This window comes from Dermacentor albipictus, chromosome 1, assembly GCF_038994185.2.
Source record: "Dermacentor albipictus isolate Rhodes 1998 colony chromosome 1, USDA_Dalb.pri_finalv2, whole genome shotgun sequence".
Classification (NCBI taxonomy): domain Eukaryota; kingdom Metazoa; phylum Arthropoda; class Arachnida; order Ixodida; family Ixodidae; genus Dermacentor; species Dermacentor albipictus.
The window spans coordinates 383995288-384009062 of NC_091821.1; the positions used below are offsets into that span (position 1 = coordinate 383995288).

The window sequence follows — 13775 nt, forward strand, 5'->3', positions numbered from 1 at the left end:
TCTAAAATGTTCTACACCATTCGCGTCAAGCGATGAAATCACATAACACAAGTTTCGGCGACAACAGACAGCGGATAGAAGCATCGATAACTTTCCAGAAAGTTCGGATACATGCAGGTGCGTCCCGCGCTGTGCGATAACATTTGTTAGGCGGCTAAACGTGGTCGCCCGATAAAGATAAGTACACGTGTCAATATCGTGCACGTATGGATACTTGGGGCGTAACGCTTCCTTGAGAAGATGCCTAAGAACTTCGAATAAAGTGTGAGAATTTCCTACTAATTCCGACGGCACTAACGAGCAACAATAATCAGTTTTAGCCTGGAAACGTGTTCTCTAGAAATTTTACTTCCCCTTGCAGATAAGGGCTGATTACTATCCGCAAGATGTACTGCTCAATTTTGTCTGGTCCTGCAACCATACCGTGAGCACCTTTTTTTTTTTTGCATATGTGGAAAAGCCATGTTTCTCTTCGATGATGTGCCAGAGAGAAAGCAGGCGTTGCACTGTCTACATCACCACATCAACAGCATCCGAGCGCCGAGTTATGCCGTGCGCTTAAGCCATCCGCTCCGCACGGCGCCAGCTGTGCCGATGATTGCTAATGGAGAAAATCAAAGCCGAAAATTCGCCCGTTCTCGGATTTCCCGCCGAAAAATCAGCGCCGGTGCGTCAGTTCGAGCCACGAACTTCAACGAATTGTCTCGTATTTGCGCCCCTTTGCCTCAGGAAAGCTGCTCAAAACTTACTAGGGTTGATATATTTTTTTTAATTATGGGGTTTTACGTGCCAAAACCACTTTCCTAATTATGAGGCACGCCGTAGTGGAGGACTCCGGAAGTTTCGACCACCTGGGGTTCCTTAACGTGCACCTAAATCTAAGTACACGGGTGTTTTCGCATTTCGCCCCCATCGTGGTTGATATTTTGGTCCTTTAAAATGTAGTGCGTACATATAGTCTTTCCTTATCTATAAACAGTTATTCCTAACCGTGAGTAAACGCTGTCAAAATCCGTGAGGTGCCGGCAAACTGGTACAAGAACTGCAGGGGGTCGTCGCCAACTCGCCTTTCGCTCTTGCGACTTCTCTGGCTTACCGAAGCCTCCTCTCACTGTAAGAGTAATAGTTTTGTAAGAAGCGCAATTTGCTAAAATACACCTTAAAGGCCAAATGCAACGGAATTTTGGGGCGCCGGAGAAGTCTTGTTTCAGATAATTACAGATATCGAGCAGCCTCTGTGCAAAGTTCTACGTTTTGACATACGAGTGGATGCATCACAAAGGCTTGCAAAAGTAGACTGTTTTGATATGGAAACTGAAAAAAAAAAGAAACGCAACGCCGCCATTAGCGCTCGCCGAAAGCGACGCACGACTCCAAAAATGTGCGGCTGGTCAGCATGACCTCCGAGATAGGACGACACCAGCCGCTGGCCGCGAAGCGCTGAAAAATCGCGGAGGCCACTTACTAGGACTAGCGCCATTTGTTTGTTTGTTTGTTTGTTTGTTTGTTTGTTTGTTTGTTTGTTTGTTTGTTTGTTTGTTTGTTTGTTTGTTTGTTTGTTTGTTTGTTTGTTTGTTTGCTTGTTTGTTTGTTTGTGTCCCCATATACGCTCATGCATAAAAATTTACTCTCGGGTAATAATTACTGAGACCAGCGCAAACCGTGCGATCGTATACTACGGAGAACGTAGCGCCCGCCTGGCACCCAATCAGCACACACCGCCAAGCATTTGCGCAGTTTTACGCGTGAGCGTATGTAACCCCACGTTGAAGATTCACGATGCGGGTGTATGAAGCTCGGCGATAAAGGTTGGCACAGCGCCAAGAATGAGGTCAGAGGCGCAAACACCAAGCCTGTCCTGGACAGCGCTGCAGAGACAAACGAACGCCGTTTCCTGATCGGTCGTCTAGGAGCGCTGAAATAGTGGCGCTATCATGACGTTGCTTTTGTATTTCGCGGGTTTTATTTAAGGGCAAGTACAAGAAGCTCCATCAATGATAATTAGTTGCAAACACCTAAGTCGGCTATTTTTAAATCTGATCTACAACTTTCATATTGGGAGTTTCTTGCTGAAGTCAATATTTAAAAAGTTAGGAAATTAGTTTATACTAATTAATTGACTTTGCAAAACAACAAAAAAATACCGCAGACTAGCCCGCACAATTCTCAACACCCCTCAGTTCGTATTAGCCCACTAGCACACTCAGTCGTTTTCAAAGCCTGCGTTACGTTTAGCTGGGACACCGTGCATACACACACAACTAGTTCTTTAGCCAATCACACCAACAATGCATCGCTTTACGTAGATGTCAGCTGAAGTTCAGTCTGTCTGTTTTTGTTTTTGTTTTCTGTTTGTTCTTGTGAGTGACTCTCTCTCTCTCTCTCTCTCTCTCTCTCTCTCTCTCTCTCTCTGTAAATGGCGTCAAGAAATGAAAGCCCCTTTCTTAAAGAAAGATGGTTGAAAGCGAAGCTTTCCCCCAATGCAAACTTAATCAAAGTCAAAGTCCAAAGAAAACGACCACGCAACGAACCCAAGATATTCTGAGTGACCTGATGCTATGCATATGTGATCTGACTGCTTGCTCAGGATTGTATTTTTTGAACGTTGAAGTTGAACGAAGACACATTTCGTTAAGTTGCATAGCCTTTATTTTAGATCATGTAGCCGTTGATTACGCTCACACACTCACACTTTCAAGGAAAGCGGTACACTTGCACAGTATTGCCTTGTGATCACTGTTGTATACGGTCAGAGGCTCTGCCATCGTAACGTGACGCAGCCTGCATGCTTGCAAACGTGAGACCAATGCAGGAACGGTGTTGCGTCGTGGGCCTCTGTAGCGTCTTCAGTTTCAACGAGTAGTAACTTAGCATGAAACTCTCGATCCATTTGCCGTGCTCTTTCGCCACATAGATGTTAAAGTTACCGCACACGAGGATAGACGTACTATGTGACTTTAAGGTCTTCATCGTTTCTGCCAGGAACGTTTCCGCGTCACGACCAGACGTGTTCGGTCTGATGCACACGCTGACTATCACAAGACATGTAGGCATCTCTAATGCACAAGCGTCTCCCACATGGTTTCTTCATGCCGTTGCCTATACACGGGATCGGCCTCACGGGCACGATCGCGCTCGCGCTTGCGTTCGCGTACGGCAGCCTCTTCTGCCGTGCGCTACACCCGCGGCCTACCCATGGTGACGGCCAGGAATGCATTGCGTGACGCACGTAATGCAATGCAGATTTATACAATTCGTCTGTTTTTTTTTTGTTTTTTTCAGATCCTAAGACGAGCCCGTGTTCACGCGCACTTGCTGTCTCCGATAAGCAGAGAAGCTAAGTTAATCGCGACAGGGGTGGCGTCATGCCTAGCAAACGCAACTTGCACTTCCAGCGAACTTAGTGCGCATGCGCTACTCTTGCTCAGCTCGTCGCTTCGCGCCGTTATCACGCACTAGCCGGCCGGCCAGTCGACGCTGGCGCGGTACTGCGAATGTAAACTGTAGTGTTCTAAGCAGATGTGTAAGTTGGCTTTCCGGCGGTGCGTTTTCGGCGCTCACGTACGAATAAGTGAGACATATAAAGCTTCGCTTTGAAATTGCTGGCGCATCAGTTCGATCCTGAGTGGCGGTGGTCGGTGAACCTTTTCTTTCCTGCCCTCTGAGGAAGGAACCAGCGCTGGACAGTTTGAGGGTCCTACTAATATACGCTGACGCCGACCGATAGGGCCCCACGAAAACGGTACGATATCTTGATCGATGGCAGATGCGCGCCTGCATCAAGGCTTGATAAACCCCGACGTGGCTGGACAAGCTTTGTCCGTAGCAATGTGGGCTCCGGGGACCGCATGCGCTTCTATACGTTCGAGAAAGGTGGTGGCCAGTCATGTCAGACGCCGGACACATGCGCCTGAAGATTAGTGGTGAATTTCCTGACGCGAAATCGAATACTAAACACTGTTTTAACGCGATAGCGTTAAGGGCCCCGTGTCGCAGGAAATCCGGTATCGGCGTCGGCGTCGGCGGAGTTCTCCGTGAGCGAAAATTGCGGTATATATTTTATATGTATGTGTATGCCATGCCTTGCTATATGACAAGCGGTATATGCGGGTTATACTGCCACACCAGTCTTTCGCTAAAGTTACTCATACCTGGTCTTACATTGTTGACAAAGTGGTTCTTCAGAATTATGAGACTGAATGCCCACAAACAACTGCCATGAAACAAAACACCGACAGCGCATGCCTTTTATCTTAATTTTCTCAGACTTATATATTTAAGGTGCGAAACAATAACAGAAACCTGAAAATTATGTAATTTTATTGACTTGGCGGTGCACTGCCTCCGCGACGGGACCACGCAAGAGGCCGCGTTTCTACCAGAAAGCTTGCCTTCGTGCATAGCATTCGCCGCAAGAGTTTTCTGGTAAATATTACGGTTGCATAAGCTGTAGTTGCCGGGAAGTGCGAGAAGCAGTCAGGGATCTTCGAATGCTGTCGCGTTCCACTCTTTAAAGGCGAAGCTTAAGCGTCCTCTAATTTTTTTCTCCGCCCGCTAGGCTGTGTGTCAAGGTGCTGCAGTTGGCACGCTAAGGTTGAGCGCTGGTTGTCCTCGGGATGGGAAGGTGGCTTGAAGACGACGACGACACGATAACGATGACGACGGGGAGATGATGACGACGGCCGTCAGTGACGCGTAAAGGAAAGAATGGACGTGTACAGCAAACACAGTTTCATGCCTCTAACTGCTGCCGCGGCTAAACATACATCTAGACAAGTGTCCCCTTTGTGGAGCTGAAGAAAGTTACTACTAATGACGAATGCATTTTGAGAAATGGCCGCAGTCAGCGCGAGCCACGAAATATCCATCACCATGTCACATATCTGGAACTCCAAGACTCAACAGCGTCAAAATGCTAAGCTGAGAGCCTGCTGATCACGGACCACATCGCGGCCTCGTGGGTCCGTTCGGAACACAGTAAAGTGAGTGGCGCAACTAGTCCTCGCTTTCGGTATTTGCATGCTCTAGTGTGCCTCAGACTATATTGAGACTTGGTTTACTGTTTTCGATTACTCTTTACTGTTATCAGGCGTTCACTGCCTTCTACGTTCTTGATTTTCCGAAAATGTGACGCTGTTCTGTATTTTATATTGTTCTTCGCTTATTACGTAAAAAGCTCGAGTAGTCGTCAGCATTGTAAAGTAACGGAAGATCTTTATTTTATTTTCATTTAAGGTGAAAAGAAACGGGTACAGAATGGGGCGCAGCAGTTTCAGGCCCTTCATCATCGTCATCAGCCTATATTATGTCCACTGCAGGACGAAGGTATCTCCCTGCGATCTCCAATTACCCCTGTCCTGCGTCAACTGATTCCAACTAGCACACGCAAATTTCCTCATTTCGTCGCATCACCTAGTCTTCTGCAGTCCTCTACTGCGCTTCCCTTCTCTTGGTACCCATTCTGTCACCCTAATGGTCCAACGGTTATCTAATCAGCGCATTACATGACCTGCCCACCACCATTTTTTTTCTCCTAATATCAATTAGAATATCGTCTATACCCCTTTGCTCTCTGATCCAAACCGCTCTCTTCCTGTCTCTTAAATTTATGCCTAGCATTCTTCATTCCATCTCTCTTTGCGCGATCCTTAACTTGTTCTCAGGCTTCTTTGTCAGACTCCAAGTCTCTGCCGCATATGTCAGCACCGGTAAAATGCACTGATTGTGTGCCTTCCATTTCAATGATAACGGTGATCTCCCAGTCAGGAGCTCACGATGCCTGCCGTATGTGATCTAACCCATTTTAACGCGATAGCGTTAAGGAGCTCGTGTCGCAGAAAAGCCGGTGTCGTCGGCGTCGGTGTCGGGTGTCGGCGTCGGCGTTTGCGGCGTTGACCGTGAGCGATAAATCACGGCAGGCGCTCCATAAATAAAAAGCAACTTCCAAGATTGGCCCGGTGGGAATCGAACCAGGGTCTCCGGAGTGTGAGACGGAGACGCTACCACTCAGCCACGAGTTCGATGCTTCCAAGCGGTGCAAACGCGCCTCTAGTGAATGCGGTGTTGCCTTCGAAACGAGCCGTGGAAAGTTATACTGCGGTGTATATCGGTAATTATGAACATGTAACGTACAGAAGTCACAATTACACGAGTTGCGAAGTGCGTTTCCGCTGCATTTCTTCTGCGCTTTCCGCACACGCAGAGCCATCTTGCGGCAAACACAGAATACCCCCTCCTCTCAATGTACGGCGCTGCCCCGACAGGAGGCGCGCCGCGCGCGCATTGGTAGCATTGGGACCGCTGCCAGGCGCGTCGCGGGACTCCCTCTCCCCTGACGACGCTTCGCCGTGCTCCCGGTTTAGATTACTATCTATCTCTCTGCCCGTGCCGATCACGACGTTTGGCTGGCGTAGATCGTTTCCCCTCCGAGACACCGAGTTCTTTGGTTCGTTTCGTTCGCTCAGGCGCACGTTTCGTTGCCGCGCCGAACGCTGCGTTGCTCGACGCTCACCGCGTGATAGGTGGGCGCTAAGTCCGATGCGGGGCGCATCGTAAGTGATTGCTGTGCCGTAGCGCATTGTCTTATACCCCTTGGCGGGTCGACGGGAACGCTGTCGCGTCCCACTCTTGAAGGCGAAGCTTAAGCGTCCTCCAATTTTTTATTCTTCTGTAGATTTCCATCTCATGGTCAGGGTCCCCCGTGATTTGTTGACCTTTGTAAACGTACTACTTCACAGACTCCAGAGGCTGACTTCCGATCCTGAACTCTTGTTCCCTTGCCCGGTTATTCATCCTTATTTTTGTCTTCTTCATATTAATCTTCAACCCCACTCTTACACTCTCCCTGTTAAGGTCCTCAATCATTTGTTTTAACTCGTCTGCATTGTTGCTGAATAGAACAGTGTCATCGGCACAGCGAAGGATGCTGAATTATTTGCCGTCGATCCTTACTCCTAAACCTTCCCAGTTTAACAGCTTGGATACTTCCAAGCACGCAGTGAATAGCATTGGAGAGATTGTGTCTCCTTGTCTGACCCCTTTTTTTATAGATATCTCCCTACTCTTTTTGTGTAGAATTAAGGTGGCTGTGGAATCTTTGTAGATATTTTCCCGGGTATTTACGTAAGCGGTCTGTACTCCTTGATTACGCAGTGCCTCTATGACTGCTGGTATCTCTACTGAATCAAATGTTTTTTCGTAATCTATGAAAGCCATATAGAGAGGCTAATTCCAGTCTGCGGATTTCTCGATTACCTAATTAATGACATGGATGTGATCCATTGTAGAGTATCCCTTCCTGAAGCCAGCCTGTTTCCTTGGTTGACTAAAGTCCAATGTTGCCCTTATTAAATTGGATATTACTTTGGTACATATTTTATATAATACTCGAAGTAAGCTAATGGGCCTATTAGTTTTCAGTTCTTTAACGTCTCCCTTCTTGTGGATTAGTATAATGTTTGCATTCTTCCAGTTTTTTGGGACCATTGCAGTAGATAGACACTTCGTATAGAGAGCCGCCAGTTTTTCTAGCAATATGTCTCCTCCGTCTTTGATTAAATCGACTGTTATTCCATCTTCGCTTGCCGCTTTTTCCCGTTTCATGTCTTGCAAGGGCCTTCTGACCTCATCTCTAGTTATAGGAGGAGTTTCTGTACCCTGTTCATTATTGTTTCGAATGGAGTACTCTTGAGCCATCGGGGTACTATACAGTTCAGTATAGAATCCTTCCGCTGCTTTTATTATACATTCGAGAGCGCTGATGATATTACCCTGCTTATCTTTCAGTGCATACATCTTGGTTTGTCCTATGCCAAGTTTCGTTCTCACTGAGTTCAGGCTGCGTTCATTTTTTACGGCTTCTTCAGTCTTTCTCACGTTATAATTTCGAATATCACTTATTTTCGTTTTGTTTATCAGTTTTGACAGTGCCACGAATTCTACCTTATTTCTTGAGTAGGACACTTTCATTCTTTGTCGTTTCTTTATTAGGCCCTTTGTTACTTGGGAGAGCTTGCCTACTGGTTGCCTTGGTGCCTTGCCCCCCACTTTAATTGCTGCCTCTGAAGCCATCCTCGTTACGGTTTCATTCATTATACCTCTATGTCATCACCATCAGCTCTCTGTTCTAAGGCTGCATATTTTTTCGCAAAATAGCCTAAATTTGTCTGCTTTTACCCTTACTGCCTCTTGGTTGACCTGTTTCTTCTTGAGCAATTTTACTCGTTTTCTGTTCAAATTGAGGTGAATCCTAGCCCTCACTAACCTATGATTACTGCACTTTACCCTACCTATCACTTCTACATCCTGCACTATGCTTAGATCAGCAGAAAGTGCAAAGTCAATTTCATTTCTTATTTCACCATCAGGGCTTTCCGAATCCACTTTCTGTTGCTACTTTTCCTGAAAAAGGTGTTTATTCCTTTCTGCTAATTCTACCATCTCTCCTCTAGCATTTCTAGAATCGACGCCGTAGTTTCGAACTGCCTGTTAACCCGCCTGCTGTTTCACCATTTTTGCACTGAAATCACCCATTACTACTGTATGCCGAGTTTGCACTTTTCTCATGGCTAATTCAATGTCTTCATAAAACTGATCTACTTCTTCGTCGTCGTGATTTGTTGGACCATATAGGCTTGTGCTACCTTTAATTTATACCTCTTATTAAGTTTGATTACGGCTACTGCTGCCCTCTCATTAATGATGTAGAATTCGTCAATGTTGCCCGCTATGTCCTTATGGATTAGGAATCCTACCCCGTATTGCTTCTTATCAGGGAGACCTGTATAGCAGAGGACATGGCCGTTATTTAGCAATGTATAAGCCCCACTAGTTCTTCTAATCTCACTAAGGCCGATAATATCCCAAACACGTCTTATATTTCTTCAAAGAATCCTGCTAAGCTAGCCTCACTCGAAAGAATTCGGATGCTAAAGGTTGACAGGGTCAGGTTCCATTGGCGGCCTGTCGCGACCCAGAGATTCTTAGCACCCTCTGCTGCGTCACAGGTCTGACCGCCGTGTTGGTCAGGTGCTCCGCGGCTGCTGGGGAATGAGGGCCATGAGTTAATTGTAGATATCATTAGAGAGGTTGTGGCCGAATACTGCACCAGGGAGGCCAATTCCTGTTCTGGTGTGGGAATGTCATGCCCATACGCCCTTATGCACAGGTAAGCGTTTCCCAACGCTATGTACCGGGTTTAAGCAAACGCTTTCACATTTTTTTTTTAATTGCCTTTGGCCGATAGCACAATTCCAGCCCTCGAGTTAATCTACTCGAAGAGGCGGACAATACTTGCACAAGAATTGAAATACATAATCGAATAATTAACACAAAATACTAATTAGGATTTTAACTTATTGCCTTTGGGCACGTATTGCAATTTACAAATTCTAGCCGTGGAGCTCGCAACACGGATCCACTTGGAGCGAACTCTCGGAATGGCACCAGTTTCGAGATATTAATTCCCGAACTTTGTGGAAAGAAATGCATTGGCGTTCCAGTTACTTTTGTGCTTCACTGCATAAAACGACGTCTTGTTAAGAAAGTAAGTGGAACGACAGCGCATTTTTTACCGTAAGTTTGACGGCGCATGTCTCCTAAATGGCGTCATCCACACAATTATTTTCAAGTGGACGTGCCTTGCAGTCTCACCCGCTAGAATTTGCAAATCGCAATATGTGCCATAAGGTAACCAGATGTTTGTTAATTAGTCGATTATGCATTTCGATTCCTCTGTGGAAGTAATGTCTGCATCTTCAAGTAGACCAGCTCACGGACTAGAATTGCGCTATCTGCCACAGACAATTTTTAAAACCGTTTGAAAGTGTTCGCTGAAACACCCTGTATATAGTCTGGTGAACGGCCGAGTCTGAACGTCCTGATGAGCACACAGAGCCACTTTTCCTCGCCCTGGTTTCGGTATAGGAAGCGTTTGGCCTCTCCGTCTTCATGATGTTAACGTAAGAACGTTTCTGCATAGGAAGCCGCGATTTCACGTCGTCGTTGCACGGAGGAACAGATGCGCTGCGCATGCCTTGTCGAGCGGAAGTGGCCCCGCTGACTATATCAAAGCTGTGTCCGATCTCAAAATCACTCCGCTTTAGCAAAAGACAGACTGCACTTCCTGTCTGTCTTATTTTTTTTCGTTCTACAACAAGCCTGTTCGTGCTTGAAAAAGACAGAAGGAAGTCTGAAAAAAAAATAAATACGTAAGTGCGGCTAAGGAGATCGGAGAAGCGGTGGCTAGCTCTACACGCGCGTGGCAGGCACGACGAGCTCGGTAGGAGATAGCTGGTATCACCTCTTTCCTTACACTACCGCTCTAAATAGAGCGCTGATCGTGTTTTGTTTTGTCTTAAGGGTTGTTTTGACCCCACCAGTCTTCCTCTGACTCCTCCTTCTATCCAAGGCGAAAGTATCTTATCTTTATTTTATTTATTTTTATTCTACTTCCTGTACTTCAAGTTTCATTTCTTACAGTAACTTCAGGAAACAACATTGCGAAAGAACTGACCCCATATCCGGTCACCCTGACCACAAGGAACACTTAGCAGGTCTTGTTCGTTCGTTTGGCTTTGTGTGTGTTCTTAGTGGTAGTTGACCTCAATAATTATTCAGTACCGTCAAGCACAGCACAGTCATTATTTTACCAGCCTATATTCTGAGACTTATCTTCCTCCCGACACAGGCGGCAGACATTCTCGCGCTTTCAATACGAACGTACAGTGTTTGCCCCGTCTATTAGCTTATGATATGAATATCGCCATCTGAGCGAACGCAGTGTCACACCTCGTCGCTATACCCTCTCTTTCCGAAATATGTGGAGACGCTGCCCCTTAATTATCCAGCTTTTGAGGCACCTGTCGGAGATATTATCATGGCGTTCCCGTGAAAATGAGTACTGTATGTGTAAGAAGCTCTATTTGTCCCGGCCCAAAATTCGGTCAAGCGTCCGCTACATGTGAGCAGATTTCGTTTATACAAAATCACAGGATATATCCACGGTTGCAAAGCGAAGCGTAAATCAAAGCGAAGCGCCTAAATCTACAGGCGCAGCAAAATCCAGATCACGTTGAGAACCTTGAACCTCTCGATCAGCATAAAACTTCCATCCGCGCGTGCAGGCTGTGCGACAATAGGGCCAAATGTTCTCCTCGCTACTCACCTGCATAACGACGATAAGCTCTCGGAAGACGACGTACAGCTCTCCTAGAGTAGGTTCGTCAAGACATATTAGACCCCTGCCCCAAGGGAGTGCGGCTCTTCTACACCAACTCCGACGCTGCGCTGGACAACGTTTCCTGTGTGAAACGCGCAGAGGCGGTGATCAATGCAAATGCACCCGAAAAGCTAATAGGCACAAATACGAATGCCGTGAGCACGAACGTCGAACATAGGATGTCCAGCAAAATGAAATCAATCGCCCTTGCCGTTCTGCCACTCATCATCCACAATTGGCCATCGACAAGCCGGACATGACAAATACAAACGTAGATGTGGCAGACGGGCTCGTGAACTGGGACGTCTGAATGCTCAGGCACATCAATAAGGAGCATTAAGACGACGTGTGCCGCTTGATTTTACAGTTCGAAAACATTTCCAACTAGGACGAAAGCCAAGCCCCTAGCGCCCGCACAACCGGGAGATGCAATGTATTGGGGTACCCACAGAGGATAAGTTCATTACTGAGACCATCCACGAACGAGAAAACATTACCTACACGAGAACGAACTTCCCGCTTGTCCAAGCAAGCGCAATGGCCATGCACAAGTGTCGTACGCGTAAGTCGTACGTAAGTCATAACTGCTACGGACGCGTAAGACGTATACGACTGCGACAAGAAGCACCCTCGGCGCCTCGTCAACGTAGGATTCTCACGCGCCACCAAGTTGCAGAAAGTTTACCTAACTAACGGCGAACATTCAAACACAAGAACGGGCTCAACGAGGTCGGCGATCGCAGTTTACAAGGCTAGACTCCGAAAGCCAAAATTGAGCACTCGCCTCAACGAAGCTCTCGATGCGGGGACCACTTCGGATAAAGACTGGGGAGTTTACCTTGCAGAGCCTGGTCGCACACGCTTGCAGACATCGAAGCCGATATAGTCGTCCTCAAATCCGACATCATCGCGCTCTCCGAAACGCAAGGCCTCGAGATGGTCTGCCACGCGAAGCAGGAATCGCAAAGACGCGCGGAAGTTCCATTCTACAGAAACGACAGGCAACGAGACTTTCGGCCGGTCCACACGAGTTCACCTTGCCGCACCCAGTGCCGTGATGTCCCGACTCACAAGCAGCGTGGGACACGCCTCATGCGGCGACGGTGTAGTAGTATTCCGAAGACTTCGCCGTTGCCACAGTTTACATTAATTGGGCCCAACACCCCCAAAGAGAAAGTAAAATCATTGCTCGCGTTTCGCTTTCCCGAGTACTCTCCGGGTACTACTATCGCCGGCCACGATAGTTACAAAGACGAGAGGGGCTGCCTCAAATCGTGACGGTCGATTTCGATGTGGACTTGCGCGAACCAGAAAACAACTAGATTGTCAAATTAATGCGAGGGACATACTGTTCGCGTTTCATTCGTCCTCGTCAACAACAACAGCACAAGCACATTTTGGCAACGTGAGCACAACGTGGCAACGTTCACATGTACGCGTGTCGTATATACCTCACCGTACACACGCACACAGCGCCTCATTCGCATTTCAACAACACAATTTTAGCATTCCGTCACGTAGGTCCATCACGTTCTTGCGTTTTATGCGAGGCATATTACTAGAGCTCAACCCAGCTCCTCAGGCGCGGCGGTGTCGCCTCAAAGGCTATATCCTCCTTGTGTCGCCTTCAATACCACGTGACACCGTGACGTCACGACAGAGGAGAAACGGGGCTCCAACTCGCGCCGTCGCTCGCGGCGTTTTAGCTGCGCTTGCCTCTGCTAGACACTCACGAGGTGAGATGCCTCCTGGAGACAGAGCTGCTCGTTGGAATGAGAAGCGAAGGTTGCGGCGTGCTACAGAGACTGTTTCTAGGTGGCTTTGCTACGGCGCAGCGACTACGCGCCCCGCATCGGACGCGGTGAGCGTCGAGCAACGCAGCGTTCGGCGCGACAACGAAATGTGCGCCTGAGCAAACGCCGCACGCCTGAGCCGACGCCGACGACACCGGCTTTTCTGCGACACGAGCTCCTTAACGCTGTCGCGTTAAAATAAAGGCTAGTGTGCTTCGCATCCTGGGCTTAACCTTAGCTAAGCCACAGCCATTTTTTCTTGGCTCCGCAAACATGTGAAGTGTGGAACCGCCTTTCCGCTTTGGTGTCAATATAAGTGAAACTAACGGTCATAATGAAACTTAATGCGACCTTAACGCGCACGCACGCGCCTACGCGCACGTGAATGTGTATGTATACATGCGTGTGCGGGCGTTTGTGCCAGTGCAGTGATCTGCGTTAATCGTCATGTGTCGGTACTCACTTGTTGTGGGAACTGGGAATCAGATGTGCTCAGCTACACAAAGAGGAGAGAGAAAAGGCAGCGAGACTTCGAAAATTAAGACGTCAAGGCTAATTTTGTGAATAAACGAAAACTATATTAATAATTTCTTTTTTGGCCTTTAGCAGCCGTTTCTCTTTCTTAATAAAAAATTAAGCTTTCAGAAAAGCTCTGGGCCGTCTGGCAAGCGGAAGATGCCACCCGAGTCCAAGGACTTCGAGCCGCCACCTGAGGCCACCACAACCAAAACTGCCGGACCATTCTTTTCATTAAAGTTTATTTT

The 13775-nt window shown here is 47.5% G+C and overlaps 1 long non-coding RNA gene across 1 annotated transcript in view; it reads right to left on the bottom strand.

The window, feature by feature from the left end:
- LOC139054635 (uncharacterized) overlaps nucleotides 1-11301 on the bottom strand; it is an 89610-nt gene extending 78309 nt beyond the window's left edge. Inside the window, exon 1 of the long non-coding RNA XR_011511379.1 lies at nucleotides 11165-11301. This is a non-coding gene — a long non-coding RNA (uncharacterized lncRNA). The remainder of the gene's footprint in view (nucleotides 1-11164) is intronic.
- Between the last annotated feature and the right edge of the window lie 2474 nt (nucleotides 11302-13775).